This window comes from Pelodiscus sinensis, chromosome 14 (assembly GCF_049634645.1).
Source record: "Pelodiscus sinensis isolate JC-2024 chromosome 14, ASM4963464v1, whole genome shotgun sequence".
Lineage (NCBI taxonomy): Eukaryota > Metazoa > Chordata > Testudines > Trionychidae > Pelodiscus > Pelodiscus sinensis.
In genome coordinates, this window is record NC_134724.1 from 12008480 (window position 1) to 12031517 (window position 23038).

The following is a 23038-nucleotide window of genomic DNA, read 5'->3' on the forward strand; positions in this document are numbered from 1 at the left end:
TCATCCACGCACAAGGGCTGTTGCCTCTTGGGGTGTGTCTACACTGCACCATAGCTCAAAATAAGATGCACCATTCTAGCTATGCAAATTACATATCTTATTTCAAAATAGCTTATTTCGTACTTTGGCGCTGTGTACACAGGAGCAAATTTTGAAATAACCGGCTATTCCGAAACATCCCTTACTCCTCATGGAATGAGGTTTACATCAGAATAGCGAGCCCGGAATATATTTTGAAATAACAGGCTTGCTGTGATGACACGGGATAGCTATTTTGGGATACTCTAGTGTCCTGAAATAACATTGTAGTGTAGACATAGTCTCAGTGGCTTCTGTGGTTGAGGCCCTGCCAAGTCTCTCTGCATCAGAGACTGGCACTGATGGTGGAGAGAGACTGAAGCATGGAGCATCCCCTCAAGGAATGATGCAGCAGGCCTATCACTCCTGCCTGGTTGGGCGCTCTAGAAACACTCTCTCAAATATGTTACAGGAGGAGAAACTGAGAGCCCACTCTTAGCTACACATAGGGCCCCCAACACTCTAGTACCTGAGCCTCTCCCATCTTTAGTATATTTACCTGCACAACTCCTCTGCGCAGCAGGGAAGTGCTATTAGGCCTTATTTTGATGAGGAACTGAAAGGAGAGAGAAAGTTATTTGTCACAGAACCAAGGAAGCCAACAGCCATGCTGAGCCTCAAGGCAAGGTGGGAGAAGCCTTGTCTGCATGCTCCCAGAAGAGGCGGGGCCTCAGGTGGAAGGGGTGGGGCTGAAGGCAGCTGTCCCTCAGCACCACTCAGATGGTGGTGGCCCTTCCCAGACCATGACCTGTAGCACACCCTGTGGGGCCCCACACAGCCTGCTGAGGCAGCTGGGGATTCAAAGGAGCCTGGGACTCTGACCACTGCTGTAGGCCCCAGGACAATTGCCCCCATTGCCCTCCCCGTCAGTGGGACTGTTAGAAGTTGGTGGTGAAATGGGGACTTGATCCTATGTTACCAGGTTGTGCCCTAATCACTGCACCATTTTTCCTCTTCTTCCAGGGCAAGCCAGCGCTTATCAGACCCAATCTGAGTCTCAGTTGGTACCTCTATAAATTGAGATTACAACCACTTGGTATTCTTCAGGGAGGAGATGTGGTGCTTGCCTCTGCTTCAGCTTCCTCTATAATTTGGAAGGGGAGCTATGGAAGACAATGAAAATAATTTTTAAAAAAGTTAATCGAGCTTTAAAAACAAGCCCTTGGGTTTAGAATTTGTTTCAGTCAACAACAAAGAAAGGGGCACAAGATGGAGTTTATTGGGGTTTGCAGGCATGAGGAAGACTGGGAAATACAAAAGAGGTGCATGAAAACTGCAGGCCTCAGGAAGAGAAGGTGGTTGGCAACATTATTATTATGCCTTGTTTATAGTGACACAGCACACAGGATCCCTTGTGACGAGCCAAGTTCCCATTGCATCTGAACTAGTCAATTCAGCCAGCGAGCTAAATAAGCAAGACGAATGCACTGAAAAATTAAACATGACAACACAGACCCAGAGGATGATCCCTGCCCCAAAGAACTTACAATCTAGTTATAAGACTAGGAGTCTATTTTGGCTATCACGACAGCCTGCTGTGTCAGCATACCAGCTGGCAGCTCACCAACCTAGCCACTTGTTTTAAACCCCATTGTGTTTAAAAGTCTCAGGCCAGGCAGACTGAAAATCACAATGCTATCTGTACTGTTCGATTCAGCCAGGGAGCTAAATAAGCAAGACGAATGCACTGAAAAATGAAACATGCCAACTGGACTTCATTGCTCAATGAATTTGTGTCTCTCTCTTTACTAGGCACCATGAAAGAAAAGCAGTTGATCACAGAGCCCATATTTCACACACTTTGGAGTGGTTGTAAAACTAAAGAAAAGAGAAAATAGATGGACAATGACAACATAGCTGCCTCATTTGGATTTTTCACACTCTGTCCTGAGGCCGTCTAGGGATGTTTGCAGCCAAAAATATATAAGCAAAAAATAAAATATAGTCCAAGCATTCACGATCATTCATCATGGAGACAGCCCATGCTGGTTCTGATGACAATGGTGCTAACCTTATCCACTGGCTGCTGCCCAGAAATGACACAATTCTTAGAAATGTGTGTCTGTTTTAGAAGTAATTCACCACTGGGGAAGAGAGGGTCAGGAGGGAGACACGAGAAAGAAACCAAGAAACTGAGTGGATTTGTGGCCACTACAGGCCTGATTCTCAGTTTCTCTATGGACCGCCAACACCAAGCAGCATAATTTTAAGGTCTATATAATGCAGCCAGGCCTATATAGGTACTACAGTGCAAATCAGATCACTACCCTCTATGCATGTGAGTAACAGAAAGAGCTCAGTGAGCATGGGTGAACAACAATTCACCTAGCGGGTGTGATGCATCAGATGGTGATGACACCTTTATTCTGGTATCTGAGCTGGATGCGTAATCCAGACCAAGCAGACATAGGCGTTCACTCATTGAGTTAGTCATCATTTCTAGAATGACTTCTTCCTTCCTCAACAGAAGCACTACAATAATTTAAGGGCTGTGGAAAAAGGAGAAAGGAAGTTGATCTGCTCTTCAAATAATACTATTATAATAATTAATTGTAGGTGCAGGGGTTTATATCTATACCAAGCCTGTTCTAAATTAAAGGAATTTAGTTCAGAAGTCTCTAATATACACACACTGGCCCAAAACAAAGCCAGATTTGTAGTAGAATGGTTTACATCAGGATTTCAACAGATAAATTTGGATGATCGCAAACTCCTTATTGCATGGCTACGTAACAGTTTTGGACTAGTGTAAATACAGCTACAGCTCCTTTACAAGTTTGACACTATCAACTTGGGCTAGAATAAAGATATTAACTAACTGCTGCACTACACAGGCAATTTCCCTTGCCTTTGACATTCACATTTGCACATCAAATGCTATGAATGGGATACATCCAGCTTGACTTAATTAACTTCATTAACACTGGTCCTACAATTGACAGATAACAGCTTTCGCTGTTATAGATACACTTGAGTCTGTAATTTCCACTCAAACGCATCTGATGAAGTGAGTTTTACCCAGAAAAGCTCATGACCTAATATATTTGTTAGACTCTAAGAGCATGTCTACACTACAGAGTTATTTCGAAATAACTCCCCTTATTTCAAAATAAGGTGAGCATCCACATGCCAAGCCTGGTATTTTGAAATAACGGGCATATTATTTCACAATAATAACCCCTTATTCTATGAGGGTATGTCTACACTACAGCTCTAATTCGAACTAACTTAGTTCGAATTAGTTAATTCGAACTAAGCTAATTCGAACTAACGTGTCTAGAACTAAAAACTAGTTCGAATTAGCGTTTTGCTAATTCGAACTAGCATGTCCACATTAAGTGGACCCTGAACAGGGCTTAAGGATGGCCGGAAGCAGTGCCGGCAGGGCATCAGAGAAGGACTTAGGGCGTGGAGATGCTGTCTCAGGCTAGCCGAGGGCTGTGCTTAAAGGATCCCGACCCCCACCCCGGACAGACAGTTCTTAGGGGTGCCCCGCTTGAAAACCAGTCCTGTCTTGGAGTGCCCGGAGTGTCCACACTGGGCACATCACACCACTCGGCCATCAGCCCTACTGCACTTGCCGCAGGCTGCCATCTGGGGAGACGGGGCAATTGGGGGGGCTGCAGGAGAGCTTCCACCCCCAGAAGCCCACAGAGCCAGCCCAGTCCTCCCCATCGGGGGCTCATGCCCCATTCCTCCCTCACCTCCTTCCACTTACCCTTCCCTAGCCCCTTTTCTTGATGTACAAAATAAAGGACAATTGTGTTCAAAAATGGAATCTGTCTTTATTGAACAAAACTGGGGGAGACTGGGAAAAGGAGGTGGGAGAGGGGAAGAGAGAGGCTGGGAGAGGGGAGGGCAACTAAAATGATCAGGGGTTGGGAACAGGTCCCATATGAAGAGAGGCTAAAGAGACTGGGATTTCTCAGCTTAGAAAAGAGGAGACAGAGGGGGGACAGGATAGAGGTCTCTAAAAGCAGGATTTGGGTGGAGAGGGTGCATACAGAAAAGTTCTTCATTAGTTCCCATAAAGAAGGACTAGAGGACACCAAAGGAAAGGAATGGGTAGCAGGCTTCAAACTAGTAACAGAAAGTTGTTCTTCACAAAGCAAAGAGTCAACCTGTGGAACTCCTTGCTGCAGGATGCTGTGAAGGCTAGAACTAGAACAGAGTTTAAAGGGAAGTGAGATCAAGTCATGGAGGTTGGATCCATGGAGTGCTATTAGCCAGGGGGTAGGAGTGGTGTCCCTGCCCAAAGTTTGTGGAAGGCTGGAGAGGGATGGCACTAGACAAATGGCTTGGTCACTGTCTCCGGTCCATCCCCTCCAGGGTCCCTAGGGTTGGCCGCTGTCGGCAGACAGGCTACTGGGCTAGATGGACCTTTGGTCTGACCCAGTACGGCCATTGTAAGCTCAGGGCTCAGGGTCGGGGGTCTCAGTGGACCCCTTTGATTTTCATGCACACCTGCTCCTGGGTGGCCAGGCTGGCAGCTCTCCTGCCCTAGATGGCCACCTTCCTGTGCCTAGTGCGGAGATCGTGGACGAGGTCCACGATGTCCGCACTAGCCCAGGCGGGTGCCCGCCTCTTGCGGTCCCGGGCAAGCTCCCGGGAGCCGCCAGCCTGGTCCCGGGAAGAGGGGGAGGACTGGGGGGCATCGGGTGGCTGGCTCGATCCGTGCCAGATGCAGGGTCTGCTGGCTGGGTGCTGGCAGGCTTGCACCTGGCACGGGCACCGTAGCCAGCCCGTGCCCCTTTAAGGGGTCTGGGGCCGGGAGGGGGGCATAGAGTTTCCCTGGTGTTGGCCAGAGTGGCCACCAGGGAAACCTGGGAAGCCTTAGCCTCCCACTAGTTCGAATTAAGGGTCTACACAGCCCTTAATTCAAACTAGCTAGTTCGAACTAGGCTTAATCCTCGTAAAATGAGGTTTACCTAGTTCGAACTAAGCGCTCCGCTAGTTCGAATTAAATTCGAACTAGCGGAGCGCTAGTGTAGCGCCTATTAAAGTTAGTTCGAACTAACATCCGTTAGTTCGAACTAACTCTGTAGTGTAGACATACCCTGAGGAATAATGCCTATTTTGAAATTGTTATTTCAAAATAGTTAGTATGATGCTCAACTGCAGTTATTTCAAAATAACTACTTCCCAGAGTCATGCAATGTAATTACTCCCAAGTGCTTCCTGAAGCTCTAAGTTGAGATAGCGTGTCCACATTAAGGGAGCATGACTAATTTCGAGGCTTCCTTTTAGTATGGACATGCTATTTCAAAATAGTTGTTTCAGGAGTTACTATTTCAAAATAACTTATTAAAAAAAAACCTGGTAGTGTAGACATAGCCTAAGGTGCCATGGGACTGCTCTTTGTTTTTAAAATTACAGATTAACACAGCTAACCCTTTGAGACTTTTTACACTTTTTACTCTAGCTCAAAGGTCTGTAGTATAAGCAGGGCTTTAAATACAATCTCCAAACTGAGCTAAAAAGGGAGAAGGAAGGAGAAATTATTAATATATACGTACATATCTATACACACATACACACACTGCATATAAGTCAGAAGAAAGCTGTTTGTTGTACTGTTGCTATGTGGAGCTCAGGGGATAGTTTATAACTTCAGGGACCATTGAACAGGAAATGTGGTTTGTAATATCTGTCTTGAAATATATATCTATAGGGACTGAAAGCCTGAAGGTAACCCTTTAAATCAATGTTCTAAATATGCATTTCATGTAGATTTTAATCAGCCCATCAAGTTGCTAAATTAGTACCTTGTGAGAACTGAAAACATTGGTTTGAGGGGTAATGATGTATTAGATTAATCACCATTACATAACAGTTTAATCTCAAATATGTTTGCAATCAATAGATATTTGGCGAGCATATAACAACTGCTTGATTGTATCTAAATTAAAGGCACATTTGGGAACCATAACTGACAGCATTAGCTAGTAACCACCCCTGCTTGACCTCGTAGAGCTACTCCTAGGAGGAATGGAGGTCTTGCAATTAAAGCACAGAAGAGATAATCAGGAGGCCTAATTCTATTTCTAGCTCTTCTGCTGGTTCACTTTGTAGCCTTGGACATGTTTCTTGGTGCCTCGGTTTCCCCACGTGTAAAAAGAAAGGATAATAATTTCTAACTCACTGGGGACAAGTGAAGCTAATTTCATTTTTATTTGTAGAGTACTTTGACATCAAAGAATCATGTGGCTGGAAGAGACCTCAGGAGGTCATCGAGTCCAGCCTCCTGCCCAAAGCAGGACCAATCCCAACTAAATCATCCCAGCCAGGGCTTTGTCAAGACGAGATTTAAAAACCTCTAGGGATGGAGATTCCACCACCTCCCTAGGTAACTCATTCCAGTGCTTCACCACCCTCCTAGGGAAATAGTTTTTTCTATTAATCAACCTAGACCTCCCCCACTGCAACTTGAGACCATTACTCCTTGTTCTGCCATCCGTCACTACTGAGAAAAGCTTCTCTCCATCCTCTTTGGAACCTCCCTTCAGGAAGTTGAAAGCGGCTATCAAATCCATCCCCACCTCTCTTCTGCAGACTAAATAAGCCCAAATCCCTCAGCCTCTCCTCATATGTCATGTGCTCCAGCTGCCTAATCATTTTGGTTACCCTCAGCTGGACCCTCTCCAATGAATCCACCTCTTTTCTTTAGTGGGGGGCCCAGAACTGGACACGATACTCCAGATGTGGCCTCACCAGTGTCAAATAAAGGGGAATAATCACTTTTCTAGATCTGCTGGCAATGCTCCTCCTAATGCCCCCCAATATGCCATTAGTCTTCTTGACTACAAGGGCACACTGTTGACTCATATCCAGCTTCTCATCCACTGTAATCCTCAGGTCCTTTTCTTCCAAACTGCTACTTAGCCCGTCAGTCCCCATGCTGTAACAATGTTTGGGATTCTTCCGTCCTAAGTGCTGGACTCTGCACTTGTCCTTGTTGACATCCTTTAACAGAAGGTACTAAGGAAATGCAGACTTAGGAAGTGCTTGGTCCTGCTATGAGGGCAGAGGACTGGACTCGAAAACCTCTCAAGGTCTCTTCCAGTTCTAGTGTTCTATGAACCTATGACAAAGGCTATAAAAGAGCTGGGTGTGATTATTACTTATAATCAATAACACGGTTCTGATTACTTATAATCAGACAACAGCTCAGCACATCTCACTGGCTTGAGTAGCTCATCATCTAAATAGACAAGACAGAGGATGGGATGGAAGTGATGTGCTCAGGATCACACAGCCAGTCCATTACATAGGTGGGAACAGGATCCAGATCTCCTGTATTGTCCTACCCACTAGAACACCTCACTCCCTGATACCTGCCCATCCAACTCTAAAATATGTAATGGGTGATGGAAACAGCAGTTCACAGTAAAGAAATTAAACAATATTACTGATGATGTTTTGATTGCTAATCAAGGTGCAGGGATGATTTTCACCAACCATTTCACTTGAGAAAGCTGAGTGAAAGTATGGAAACAAAGGAGCCACCTGCTTCAATGAAACTATTAATATCTATAAGCTTACCCATGGACTCCATGAAGAGGAATGAGGTAGGTAAGCTATCTGGCTTATTGCAATAATCTCCCATTGGCTTTCAGACCAGCCAGTCCAAACAGATGGATGCAGCATGGAAGGATTATTTCTTTTCTTCATGGCCAGTTGAGTAAAATGCTCAAAATCAGGCTTAAATGTGGAAAAACTATCCTGGCAGGAATGGAGGCCAATCACAGCATCCACCCTGTTCTGCAGACACATATGGGAAGGTTACAGAAGGCCAGCACGCTACGTGAAATCTCCCCCGAACACTATATCCTTCTGTGGCAGTTGGACAAGATAAAAATTTGATAGCACACTGGCTAGCCATGATTTCCCAGAGAAAACATCTCCTTCATAATAATTTTATTATAGGCAGGGAAAGGCAAGGAAGGCTATTTTTTTATTTTTATTTTTTTTGGTGTCTCTTCTTTGTACGAAGCAATTTATTTTTATGGATAGTAAAAGGAAATAAATTTCTTTGAAATGGCTCCTTGGTGAATTGGGGTCTATGTCGCTCATTCTACATTTATAGATAAGCAAAAGGTCAATTGAATGTTATATCTTTTATTGCACAGCATGCTAAGTTGCCATATAACAGGAGGGAAATGATACAGCTGATCTACCCTTCCTCTCTAGGAGCTTGGTTTGAGGGGAGGCTTCTGCTTGTGAGGAATTACTGATCAGTCACCTGTGACCAGGTGTTTGTCTTGATTGTGAGTTTTGATAGAGTGTAAGGGTATGTTTACACTACAGCGCTAATTCGAACTAACTTAGTTCAAATTAGTTAATTCGAACTAAGCTAATTCGAACTAACGGATCCAGACTAAAAAACTAGTTCGAATTAGCGTTTTGCTAATTCGAACTAGCATGTCCACATTAAGTGGACCCTGAACCGGGGTTAAGGATGGCCGGAAGCAGCGCCGGCAGCGTATCAGAGGAGGACTTAGAGCGTGGAGCTGCTGTCTCAAGCTAGCCAAGGGCTGCGCTTAAAGGGACCCGACCCCCACCCCGGACAGACAGTTCTCAAGGGTGCCCCGCTTGCAAAGCAGTCCTGGCTTGGAGTGCCCTGAGTACCCACACTGGGCACATCACAGCACTCGGCCATCAGACCGGCTGCACTTGCCGCAGGCTGCCATCTGGGGAGAGGGGACAATTGGGGGGCTGCAGGAGAGCTTCCACCCCCAGAAGCCCGCAGAGCCAGCCCAGTCCTCCCCATCGGGGACTCGTGCCCCATTCCTCCCTCACCTCCTTCCACTTACTCCTCCCTAGCCCCCCTTCCTGATGTACAAAATAAAGGACATTATCTCCATAGTTAGGGATCAATGACTAACAAAGGGTAATAACACCAGCCTGCTAGAGATAGGGTGAAAACCTTTAAAGTACTTCCCCAGTAATGTTCAAGAGATTTAGGGCCTGCTCCTAAAGGAAACAACCGGAAAAATGTTATCTTCATTGGCTGCAAGACTAGACCCTTGTAGTGCAGATCAGTTCCAGCACAGTCTCTTGAGAATGCGTGCACTTTTGATGCTGCAGTCTTTTCTCCTAGACTTTGATTATCTTCCCTCCAAAGACAGGACAAAGGCCATGTCGTGCTGCAGATATACACAGGGCCTAGCCCAATGGGGGCATGATCTTGGCCGGCCTCCAATACAAATATTAATAATCAGACTACTATTGTATTCATCGTGTCGGAAAAGGTATGCGTTTCCTTGATCAGCGTCAATTTCTACAACCATCTCACAAAAAGAAAGGGGTCCTAAAAAGCAACAAGAAGCAGCACACTGTTGGCAATTAAATATTTAATACTGAGCCAAAACCTTAGTTAATCAAGCATAGTCACCATTCACTCCAATATAAATTCTCCCGTCTCCTTTCCTTACTAGCCCCTTGATATTCTTTCCCCATGCTACCCTCAATTTTTCAATCTCTCTCATATTCCTTTGTCCCAGTCTACCCCTTTCTCCATCTATAACCTAATGCACAGCAATAGGGGAGTATCCCTTTCAGTAGCCTTTCGTGTTGGGCACCGTGTGCTATGTTTTAGAATCTGCAGAAAACAAGTCAGAGGTGCTGGAAACAAAAAATCAGCCCAGTCAGTAACCATACCACGATTTCCATTCAGAACAAACTGTCCAAGTTGAACCAAGTTCTGCAGAACTTCCATGGCGGACTAACTTCTTTGGTAGATCAACGTTTACCTTTTATGTATGATCAAGCCAGTAGTGGCCTGCAGCCCGCACTATATTCCTGTCCCATTCAGTGTTCGACATGTGAATTGGCCACCATTTATTCTTCTGAATCATGATATGAAAAAAAATAACCTTTCCTCCCTCTAGTGAAGGAGCTGCAGGCCTTGGACATAACTCATTTAACCATCACCCCCAATGAGCTGCGCGTAATTGAAATGCATGTACTGAGCAGCAGCCTGGTGTGCTCTTCATTTATCTTTACATTAAAACCTAGCCTGGCCCTTTGATGTATTATAGATGATTTAATCAGACAGTACATGATGTAAATGAGGACTGGTAACTCAGAGGATGTTACAATTATCTCCTTACTGGCGCATGCCTTTAATTAAACCACAGCCACCTTGAAGGATTACCAGTCAGAGGGTAGCCCACATGTGGGTCTAGCTTGAAATGATTATTTCTGCATCTTCCGTGCATTTGACTGTGAAAACTATGATGCCCAGTAAGAGCTAGCTAAGAGATTGTATTTACCTGTCCATGCAGCTACAAGAGAATTGAGATGAGCCTGAAATTCTTAGCAGAACAGCAGATAGGGATTCCCACTGACTTTGCCAAGTTAGCTGTATTCAGTACAAAGGGCTGCCTAGATGTTCAAGCTTCACAGGTGTTTTTAAAAGTGTTACACAAGCAGCTGAGGTTTCACCACTTAGGGCCCTGGAAATTGTATTCCTGAGATAGTCAACTGTACTCCATAACACTCCATGACTACGTCTACACTGGCATGATTTTCCGAAAATGCTTTTAACGGAAAACTTTTCCGTTAAAAGCATTTTCGGAAAAATCGCATCTAGATTGGCAGGATGCTTTTCCGCAAAAGTACTTTTTACGGAAAAGCGTCTGTGGCCAATCTAGACGCGGTTTTCCGCAAAAAAGCCCCAATCACCATTTTCACGATCGGGACTTTTTTGCGGAAAACAGTACTATGTTGTCTACACTGGCCCTTTTGCACAAAAGACTTTCGGAAAAAGACTTTTGTCCAAATGGGAGCAGCATAGTATTTCCAGAAAAGCACTGATGATTTTACATGAGATCGTCAGTGCTTTTGCGGAAATTCAAGCGGCCAGTGTAGACAGCTGGCAAGTTTTTCCACAAAATCACATGATTTTGCGGAAAATCTGGCCAGTCTAGACACAGCCCATGTGTTTACAACCAACCTTATCTTGATAAAAAATGGCTCTGAGTCTAATAGGTCTGTTGGGGTGAGCCATTGTCCCTGGGTTGCCAGGTAGCAGCCAGGGCCATAGTATCTTTCTGTGTCTATGGACACCCTGGGGACTGCAGATTTTCTGCTCCCTAAGACAGGCCTCAGAACAATCACAATGACTTGGCCATGGGCAAGCTAGATTACCACAAAGCATAATACTTAGGCTACTCTCAAAGCCAACTGGAGGAAGCTTCATGAATCATGGAAGATGGGGTATGGAAGAGACCTCAAGAGGTCATTTAATTCAAACCCCTGCTCCAGGCAGGACCAACCACAACTAAATCACCCCGGCCAGGTCTTTGTCAGGCTTAGCCTTAAAAACCTCTCAAAATGGAGATTCCACCACCTCCCTAGGTAACCCATTCCAGTGCTCCACCACGCAGGAACTGCTTTCCAAGAGTGTGAGGAAGATACACACAACCCTGGTGCTCAGGGATCTGTTCTGGCTTCCTCTTCATTTCTGGGGTGCCTTTAAAGTTCCAAGTGGCCTAGGACACAGTTATTTAAGAGGTGCCTCTCATCCTATACTCTGTCATAGCAAAGAAGAAGCCAAGAAGCTCTCACTGTGGCATGTTTGGCCCTTCCCTTTCAAGAAGCTGGCGCAAGGTCCAGACATACCCAAAGCAGGTTGAAGGATACAGAGCTGTGTTTCAAGGTACCTTTCAGCTGCAGGGCTTTCAGTTGAGGGACCCTGGCTCTTGTCGGAGCAGCAGTGGTTGTGTTGCTCTGCAGGGAAGTTAACTTCAGAAACATACTCACTCATGGAGCCTGCAGGAGCCAATGCACTCATGCCTAACGGTTGGGGGGAAGACAGGGAGTATGTGACTCATGTGCACTCTCTGCCCAGTACTTAAAGGGGCATTGACAAACTTCCACAGAAGCTGAAGAATAAGAGGTGAGAGCTGTGGACACTTGCATAGCCACAGGAAATAACTGTGTGTCAGGCCCAGCCTCTATCTTGGCATTTGGCAAACAGGCAGTTCCTTGAAGTTCACCCTTTATGTCTGAGTTCTCACTGCCCATCCCCAGCCTATCACATTATCCAGAAGTGGCACATTCAATTATTCTTTTTATGATGGGTTTAATTCCATAAAAATTATTCTGTGGCAATAGGAAGTAATAAGAAATGTAATGCAGAAGTTATGGAAATACCATTCATTAACTGTATTAACTCACTGTGCATAAAATTCCATAAATGTGGTCATTGTCATTGCAACACACTAAAATAATTCTCAGAATCATAGAAAATGGAGAGAGGAAAGATGTATTTGATCATCCAAGACAACCTCCTGCCGCTATCGGATAAATTCTTCATCACTTTGTCCAGTCCACTTTTAAATGACTCATGAATAGGTCCCGGCCTAAGCAAGCATACATTTCTCTTCAGGCTCCGGAGAGTAGGGGCATGTCTACACAGCAGGGTTAAACACGAAATAAGCTACACAACTTCAGCTATGTCAATAGCTTATTTCGGCTTTTGGTGCTGTCTACAGAGCAGGAAGTCCGAGAAAGAGCACTCTTCCTCCGACTTCCCTTACTCCTCATAAAATGGGGGTTACAGGAGTAAGAGTAGGAAGTCCTCCAGCATAACATTATGTCGAAATAACTGCTTGCTGTGTGGATGCAGACTATGTTATTTCAGAGTAACATCAGCTATTCCGAAATAATGCTGCTGTGTAGACATAGCCTAGGAGAGTGAGCCCGGCAGATGGCCAGGACAAATCTGAGTGGTATCATGTCCTTATGTGCAAGGATGCCATGGCCCGGCCTGGGAGTTAAGTCCAGTCCTGGCAGAACAGTAGCTGCCACTGCAGGTAAGTTCAGGGAATGCTGGGATTTGAGTTGTGGTACCAGGGGCAGAGGGTGAATTGCGAAAACATCAACATCCAGTAGGTGGTTCACCTTAGCAAAATGTTTGGGAACCACTGTTTTAATATAAACCAATAAAACCACATATTACTTTAATTAGCCGTACTCCTGATTACTTTAGCCCTTCTAGCAAGGTATTGGCATCAGACCTTGCATTTTCCTCAGTTTCCCCTCATCCAATTTTTGGCTACTGAACAAGGTCACTTATCCCATCAGCTGTGTAACAGAAGAGTCCACCACTCTCTTCCAGAGTGAACCAGAAATCCAAACAATCCAAATCTTCCACCCTGATCTCACTTGGCACAGCCCTTCCTCTCCAAGGATCTTCCTTCTCTCAGCAGTATTCTAGCCTCCTGGGCAATAATGAGTCCCTTCTCCCTACCTTTGTTTGGAGGGGTCACTGTGCCCACAAGGTAAATAGTCTCTGTGCTCTCCCTATAAACATTGTCAGCTGAACCCTCCCTCACAGGATGGCAGCAGAGGGAGAACCTACTCTTATCCTCTGATGTAGGGTCTCAGCCTTGGGAATCTGGACAACCAGGCTATCTGCCTCCATAACCTCAATTTAATCTACTTTTTCTCTGAGCCCCTTATCCTCTCTCAGCCTAGGCCTCCTTCTAAGCCCTTTCCTGGCTAGTCTCCCAAGGGGCCTCTCCCTAATCCACCGCCCCTTTCCCCACAAACTGCTCTTACTCCCTCAGCAGGTCTGGCTTAGTAACAGCACAACTCTTAATTCCCTTCACCTGCTAAGCTTGGCCCAGATACAGATAAACCCAAGTCAGCTTAAAGAGCATGCTGTGACAGTCTCAATCCTGGGAAGGTTTATGCATCATAAGCAGTTCTAGTGAAGTCAATGGGACCACTTGCAGTGAGTAAAAAGAAGCATATGTGTGAGTCTTTTGCAGGGCTGGGACTTTTGCTTGTGTAAGAGGGGGAATGGTCCTGCTATTGTGGGGAACTTTCCTGGCTTCTATACTACCCCGGTGAATGGACCAGCGAAAGGATCTGAGTCCCCGCTCCCACTTCCTTTACCCCACGGTCTCCCTGATCCTGAGGGCTCCCCTTCCACTCTCCTGAGTAGCAGAGTCCTCGAAACCCAACAAGGCTGGGCCCAGGTTTCCTGGGGCTTAATCTCCGACCTTGTAGTCACTTGGGGCAGGGTTAGGGTGCCCCCACTCCGGGATGCTCTCTTCACACTGCATGCTTTCTTGGCCCAGTGATCATTTCATAAAGTTCAAAGCAAATACAATTTATTAAACATCAACTGATTAAAGAGAAAAGAAAAAATGAGAATGGTTAAATGAGAACACACAGCCCTGCTCTGCAGCATGGGGACATCAAAACAGCAGTCTGCAGAGTGTAAGGACAGTTCTCAGTCTGTTCCTTATAGGTCCCTTATAGATCCTGGCTGTGCTGTAGGGGGGGGCCGCAGGCTGGACACGCTTGCTCTGGCAGTGACCACACAGCCTCAGGCTCTAGGTAACAGGACACCTCTCCCAGTCTGGCCTGCAGTGCCTCTTGGCTGGTGGTGTCTCCCTGCCCAGAGCCTCTCCCCCCCACTTTTCTGGTCCCAGCTGCTCACCACACCCAGCTGAAGGCTGTGGTGCTTTGCCAGTCTCCAGCTCCTTTTATTGCTTCTCTGTCCCCTTTGGCTCTCTGATCTCTGCCAGTCTGCTGCTCAACACAGGGTCTGCGCTCCTTGGCCTGTGTGTACCTGGTTCTGTTGCTGCAGGACTGCCTCTGTACACGGCTTACTCCTCTTAGCTCTCTCTTCTTGCTCAGAGAGACCCAGAAAAATCCCAGCTCACACGGAGTACGAGGCCTGGCCTCTTACTTTCCTCACTAGCCTGTCCAACCTGTCAGTCGGGCCAAGCTAGAGTGTTGGCTGCTTTCCATTGTCTCTGGGGTCTGTCAGTCTCAGGGCCCTGATTTCTCATAGACCCTTCCCCTTTTGATACTGGGAGCTGGCAAACCAAAAACTCCCACAGCGTTTTAGTGAGGGGCTAACAGTCCCCTTACACTTGTACTTTGTATGCCTTCCCTCGGTCTCTCTAAGCTGTATGTTCTTTAGGTCGGGGCCTGTGCTTTCCTTTGTGTTTCAAAAGCTCCTCGAGCACCCTGCGTGTTGCTGTAATCTAAATAGACTGAGAACATCAAGGCTGTGTCTAGACTGGCCAGTTTTTCTGGAAAATCAGCTGCTTTTCCGGAAAAACTTGCCAGCTGTCTACACTGGCCGCTTGAATTTCCGCAAAAGCACTGACTTCCTACTGTAAGAAATCAGTGCTTTTTGCGGAAATACTATGCTGCTTCCATTCGGGCAAAAGTCTCTTTTGCGCAAAACTTTTGCGCAAAAGGGCCAGTGTAGACAGCTCAAATTTGTTTTGCGCAAAAAAGCTCTGATCGCGAAAATGGCGATCGGGGCTTTTTTGCGCAAAAGCGCGTCTAGATTGACACGGACGCTTTTCCGCAAAAAGTGCTTTTGCGGAAAAGTATCCCGTGCCAATCTAGACGCTCTTTTCCGAAAATGCTTTTAACGGAAAACTTTTCTGTTAAAAGCATTTCCGGAAAATCATGCCAGTCTAGATGTAGTCCAAGAGTAGTGACAACAACACAGGGAGGAAAGTGCTGCAGAGTACAGACTGAGATGAGGGTCTGGACTTCCAAGGGTTAGGCACCCAGATGAGGGCCAGATTTAAAAAAAAAAAAAAAAAAAACAGAAAACAGAAAACCCAGCTCCCATTTAGACTCCTAAATAAGGACTGGGTTTTCCAGAGCATCCAACCCACACCAACATGACAAGCTCTTGGGATGATTAGGCCCTAGCTGCGGAAGCCAGAAAATTGAAAATTCTGGCTGAAGACAAATGTTAAACTGAGTTGGGGAAGGAGGAGTGTGGATGGCTAGAGAGGAATTCCAAAGCAATAATAAATGCTGTTTATGTCCCATATACTCAGGGAACCTGTGAGCCTCAAGCCTGGTTTCTGAGAGGACTTTTCAGCTCCTCATGCACAGCACAAATCAAATAATTTCCTTGTTTTCAAAGTTCTGGCCTTATGGCAAAGGACCAGCTTATGTATGCTCTCGGGGACGTGGTATAGTCTATGTATTAGCAAACTGGGACTTTACTGAAGCAGAAGTGTGCCAGGTACCAACTTCTGCTTTGACCAGCTCAGGAATATGATCCCTGAATAGAACAGCAAAATGATCACTGCCTTTGGGTGTTTGGGACCAAAGTTTTCAGGTATGGAGAAGAGGTCCTACACCTACTGCTTGGTGAAAGAAGAGGGTCATTTTTACCTCAAACAAGCAGTAAGCAGAAGGAATGTTGGAGCTCCCAATTGGTTGCCTGTGAATTTACTTTCCTAATTCCTCATTGATATTGGTTGCACTGAAATATTATATAGTGCTATGCAAATGATACTAGAATCTTTTCCTTTACAGCCATTTTTCAAAAAAAAAGTCATCTACGTCCATGCTGCAATTGCATTCTTTTGAAAGAAAATCGAAAGAACGCAGGGGTTTTTCTGACATTGATAAGCCTCATTCTATGAGGAAGAATGCCTTTTCTGAAAGAGCTCTTTCAGAAAAGGGCGTGTGTGGATGCAGAAGAGGGAATTTTTTCGAAAGAAGAGACCACCAGGAAAAAACACAGGTGCCCTGGTGGCCATTCCGCCCAGAATAATCACAACTTACATGCGAGAGAGCATCCAATGAGTGTGGACGCTCTCTTTCAAAAAAGCAGATTGCTTTTTTGATGCGTTTTTGAATCGTGGATGCTCTCTTTCAGAAGTTTTTTTGGAAGATCTCTTCCAAAAAAGCTTCTTTTGAAAGAAGCCTGCGATCTAGGGGTATGTCTAAACTACATGGCTCCGTCGATGGAGCCATGTAGATTTGTTTGTTCGGCAAAGGGAAATGAAGCCGCAATTTAAATAATCGCGACTTCATTTAAATTTAAATGGCTGCCCCGCTCTGCTGATCAGCTGTTTGCCGGCAGATCGGGGCAGTCTGGAGGCTCCCCTGCTGACATGAAAGCCCTTTATCGACCTCCCCGGTAAACCTCATCCTACGAGGCATAACGGGGAGGTCGATAAAGGGCTTTCAGGTTGGCGCGGGAGCGTCCAGAGTAACACGCTGAGCCGACAAACAGCTGATCAGCTGTTTGTCGGCTCAGAGCGGCAGCCATTTAAATTTAAATGAAGCCGCAATTATTTAAATCGCGGCTTCATTTCCCTTTGCCGATCAGCCTAATCTACATGGCTCCATCAATGGAGCCATGTAGTTTAGACACACCCTTCACGTACCCGATAGGTTGGATTCTGTGCCACTGACAGAAATTAGAAATAACAGCACTGAAGTCAATGGATTTATTCTCACCAGTGTCACTGAGCTCAGAATCTGTTATCTTACAAGAGTGGACACTATGGGTGCGTCTATACTACAGAGGAAGATCAAAGCTGCCATGGTTGATCTTCCAGGGTTCAAATTAGCGGTCTATTTAAGACAGCTAATTCAAAGTGAGAGGGGCACACGTCAATGCCAGTAACCCTGCTTTCATGAGGAGTAAGAGAAGTCGAAGGAAGAGTGTTCTTCCTTCAACTTCCTGAACGTAGACAGCACCAAAAGTCAAGTTAAGCTACTTTGACATCAGCTATGCAATTAACATAGATGAAGTTGCTTTTCTTAATTTGACCTTGTCCTGTAGTGTAGACATACACTATGGGTGCGTCTAGACTAGCAAGTTTTTGCGCAAAAGCAGCTTCTTTTGTGCAAAAACTTGCCAGCTGTCTACACTGGCCACTTGAATTTGCGCAATAGCACTGACTTTGTAATGTACAAAATCAGTGCTTCTTGCGCAAATACTTTCATGCTCCCACTCAGGAAAAAGCCCTCTTCCGCAAGAATACTTGTGCAAGAGGACCAGTGTAAGCAAGGGAAGAACTGTTTTGCACAAAAAAGCCACGATGGCTAAAATGGCGTTCGGGGCTTTCTTGCACAAAATCGCATCTAGACTGGCCATGGATGCTTTTGCACAAAAGCACTTTTTGCTCAAAAGCATCCGTGCCAATCGAGACACGCTTTTGCGGAAATACTTTTAACGGAAAAACTTTTCCGTTAAAAGTATTTCCGCAAAATCATGCCAGTCTAGATGCAGCCTATGTGACTTAAACATGCCTCCGGGTAGCCCTTTTAAAAGTGTCTATTCCAAATGAAGAGCTCACATTTAAAAACTCTTCCCAGTGCCTTTCCATAACCAATTGCACACAGCTGAATAAGGAGACAAACCCCAGACTTTGCACATGACAAATCTATGTTGTGCAACTTGCACGTGCAACTTCACAGGATATTACGGTTCTTATATATAAAAAGCCACCAAAATTGTTTTTTCCTGCCTTACATAGTATTTTTTCCAGAGCAGAAGGAACATAAAAAGGAGAGGAACTGGAGACAAAAAATTATTTTGACAAAAAGCTCTATTACAGAGATTGCCAAGATTCAAGTCAGCAAATACTATACATAAACAAGTTGAATTTTCATCCACCTTCTTTAAGTAGACATCTGGACCCATATCATCTGAGACATTAGCATCGCCAGATGTGCACAATTCTTCTGGCTTAGAGAAGGATGTTTAATTCATTCGCTTTGCATAAAAAAACCTATGCAGGGAGAGTCAGGAAGTAGAGTGGTTGTCAAATGACCTGTATAAATCAAACTTGACAGGCAATGTACATTGTCCATGCCACTCTCAGCCAGCACAGATCTTTCCTCAGATCAATATAAGTTTCTAAACATTTAATGCAAATGTAAGTACAGTCTTTCCACTACTATGAACACTGCTATTGCTTTTTTTTTCCTGAGTCCATTTGGATGGCGCTATTGTGGAACCCCTCCCATTTGATACTCAACTTTCCAGAGTGTTCTGTCAATGCTTGATTAATGGTTTGGATTCTTTGCACATTTGCTGGCAATATGGAATACTCTGCTTGGCTCAGACTGTGCGAAGCACATTCTCTGTCTCCGATAAGCTGTTTGCAATTCCACAGGATAGTTTCATGCTTAGCTTTCTGAGAAACCTGTGAAATTTTACCCAGCAGTCAAACAACAAGTTGAGATATTTTTCATGGCAGGAAGCCCAACTTTGTTATTGTTAAATTGCATGATGTGAGTGGAACCATGTTGGTCATGATTCGGACTTGTGGGGGGAAAAGCTTGTTCCCATGGTGATGGAGTTTCACTTCAAAGTATGCACACAGAAAAGCACATGAGCCTATATTCGTCATTTATGTAACACCATCTTATCTTGGTATGGATTTATGTTGGTGCTCAAATTCTGTGGAGATACACTAGGGATGAATTTGGCCATAGGTCTATATTTTAATACTCAGACTATTAAATAAGATGAATCATTGCTTTTGTAAAGAAAAATAAAACAGAAAACAGCATTCAAAAGAACAATTTAGCACAGTTGTGCATGCATTATGCCTGCTGAGTCCTAAAATAAGCAAGAAGTTTGTTCTAGGTTCTCATGAGATGCCCAGGACTTTCTGATTTTGGTCAGGTCAGAAATACAGGGAGTAGGAATCACTTCTGAAGATTGTATCATGAGTTTCCATGGGCAAAACCTGCTCTGCTCATCTGGGGAAGTGGGTTTTGCCCACGAAAGTTCATGACATATATATATATATATATATTACCTCTAAGGTCGCTAAGGTACTACAGAACTATTAGTTTTTAAAGTTACAGACTAACATGGCTACCTCTCTGAGACTTCTATAGAGTGGTGTAGGTTCTTCTGGCTATGAGCAAAGGCATACAGCACCTTTCATTCAAGGATCTCAGATGGCTTTATAAACGAGTTCAGCTTTGCAACTGTGATGGATGCTCTCTTAGGTAACATAACGGATTGTACCAAGGAGCTCCAGAGTTAAAACCATGAACTTCTGCGACTTGAACACAGGAGTCATGTTTTGCTAGCCAGGCCTATAACAGACTCATATTCCCCGTGGATTGGCACAGAGTGGAACCTTTAACACACACTCCCCAGTGGGTTAAACAATACGCCTGGGCAGGAGAGAAACAGAAGTATTAGCCCTACATTCTGGTTGAAGTCAGAGAGAGAGTGTAGAAATAAAATCCAAAGCCCCTCTGTCCTGGTGGCCTCTTCTTTAAAAGTTACCTGGAGGAAAAGGGAAAACATACTTTTGTGGAGCTTCTTTTATTTGTGTAAAATTATCTTTAACTTACCCTTTATTGTTTACTATGAAAACATCAGAAACACCAGGTCTTGTCTCCTGTGTTTTTTGCTTTGATAATGAGAGAACTAGAGGAGGAGTTCTCAGTCCTGAATTGTGGTAGGTGTAGGATGCTGAATTTGTTCAAAATTAGCTTTTTTTCTTTTTTTTCTATATCCAACATGTTTTAGACAGCCTGACTACAAATCTGTTCTATTCTGATCTGCCTGGGTACTCATTAATGGATCTCAAAGTCACCATGTTGTTTCAGGACAATTCCACAAGCCAAATACACAGGGAAACTTAACGTCATTTACAAGTTTGATTCCTATCAGAGAGGAAAGAATAAAGACATTGGCTGGCTCTCACACTACCTTCCACATCCTAATAATTTAACCAACCAAACAATGGGTACTTATTGAGGAGCAAATTGTTCTTATCAGCTTCTTGTAACTTGAACAATCAAATTCACTATTTTTTAATCTTTTTTTTTTTCTTCCCCCGACCTCCCTTTGACTTCCCTTATTTATTCTTGGATCTGGACTTTCAATACTCCAGTTATCTGAAGAAGTGGGTTGTGCCCATGAAAGCTACATGTTTCGTTAGTCATTAAGGTGCTGCTAGACTATTCATTGTTTACGTTTTTTCTAGATATGTTTGTGAAGCTTTATCAGTTCTCCAGTCCTTCAAAGAGTCATCCAAAGAAAACAGATAAGTTAAGTCCCGATGTTTCTAAGGTTTAAAACCAAGTAGTATATTGAACAAAACACATACATTTCAGGCCTTCTTTATACATCCTAAAGAAGCATATAAGGACATGTATGTATATTGTTACTTTGAAAGTCATCTTTAATCAGGATGCAAACTTTCATGAGAACACTTACACTTCACAGAATGTTTCCTCACTTAATGGATCCACCAGTGCCTTTCCCCACTCTGTGTTATACTGAAATAGGTTTTTTTAGTCTCTGTTAACAGACAGAGATATATCTGACAGTTGTAATGTTATTTTTTAACTTTCAGGTGGTTTTGATTGTTGTGGTTGTTTCTGATGATTTTCTATTGATAGTCTTGGAATGGTGCAAGGCCCCAGTCATAACAAATCCTGCATTCTTTTCTTATTCCTTACTAATTAAAATCAATGGGGAGTTATCCTGAATAAGAATAAGTATTTAGGCACCTAACACATTAAATACCTTTAGAAAATACAGCAAGGCATGGCACTTCACCACCAAATAACATTTTTAAATGGTGTTTTGTTTTTGTTTTCTTAAACAAGTCTTATTCCAGAAATGTCCAGGTTTCTTCAGTTCAAACCTCTAATTTTTCCCATCCTACAATCCAGAAATTCACCTACAGTGAATGTTTCCAACATGAGAGCTGGGGGATATTTGTCAGCTGTCATCAGGGTGTGATTTACCAACCAGATTCACCTGGGTTTGCAGTCTGGTGAGACCTTCATGTCTGATAGTTTCAGCTTGAAGCATAACTCATCCCAGTTTTGCACAAAAGGCCCATGAACATTGGTGAAGGCTGGCTGAGAGTTCAGGATTTGTAATAAAAATTTTCTTGACCTCAGTAAATATTCCTAAATATTAATGACTGGCTTCAGGAGAAGGATTCAGACATGACAACCCCTAATCCTTGGAGTATAGAATTTGAACCTCAGTCTAAATCTGAATTGTCTCAGTAGTGTTTACCTCCACAAATTTGAACTTGCCCACACTCCAGAGCATTTGGAGAAGAGAGAGGTGGAAATCTGGAGCCAGATATAAGTCAGGCTCAACTCTTTTCAGAAATTAGATTCATAATAGAAATAGTAGCACCAGGTTCACTAGGGCCAATGGCACATGCTGTCCTAAGAATGCTATGGGATTCTGGTGCTGTAAAACTATTACCTAGAATGTAGGTAGGGCTGGACAAATAATTCAGACAAAAAATGAATGCAGGTCCAAAAAAAAAAAAAAGCCCAGTTTGAACACATTGAAGTGGTCTTGAAAGATGTAGTATGATAAGGGCCCTACCAAATTCACAGTCCATTTTTTGCCAATTTCACAATCATAGGATTTAAAAATTGTAATGTTCATTATTTCAGCCATTTAAATCTGAAATGTCACGGTGTTGTAATTGTAGTCCTCTTGATCCAAAAAGCTAGCTCTGTGTGTGTGTGTGTGTGTGTGTGTGTGTGTGTGTGTGTGTGTGTGTGTGTGGGAGGGAGGGAGGGGTTGCAAGGTCATTGTAGGGAGGGTTGTGAGACTCCAACCCTTATTTTTGTACTGGTACCTTCTAAGCTGAGGAGCTAGACAGTGGCAGCTGCTGGCAGGGAGCCCAGCTCTGAATGCAGAGCTACCACCAGCAACAGTGAAGAAGTAAGGATGGCATGGTACGGCATTGCCACCTTTACTTTTGTGCTGCTGCTGGCAGGTGGCTGCCTTCAGAGCTGGGCACCTGGCCAACAGCCACCTCTCTGTGGCCACCCAGCTCTGAAGGCAGCACAGAAGTAAGGATGACAATACCACAACTACCCAGCAACTCCCTTTCAGGTCAGGACCCCCAATTTGGACAACACTGTTCTCCCAAATAAAATCGGTATAGGTAGGGTAAAAACACACAAGACCAGATTTCACAGGGAGAGATCAGATTTCATAATCTGTGACATGTTTTTCATGGCTGTGAATTTGGTAGGGTTCTAATAATGACAAATATGATGATGACGTTTCAATTCAAATTCATCATTCCTGTTGAGAAACTGGCCTCAAAAGAACCCATATTCTGTGCCCCCAAAACACTGGAGCCCTAGGCCCTCTTCTGCCACATGCGCTCTATCTTTGGAGTGGGATCCCTACTGTTTTGGT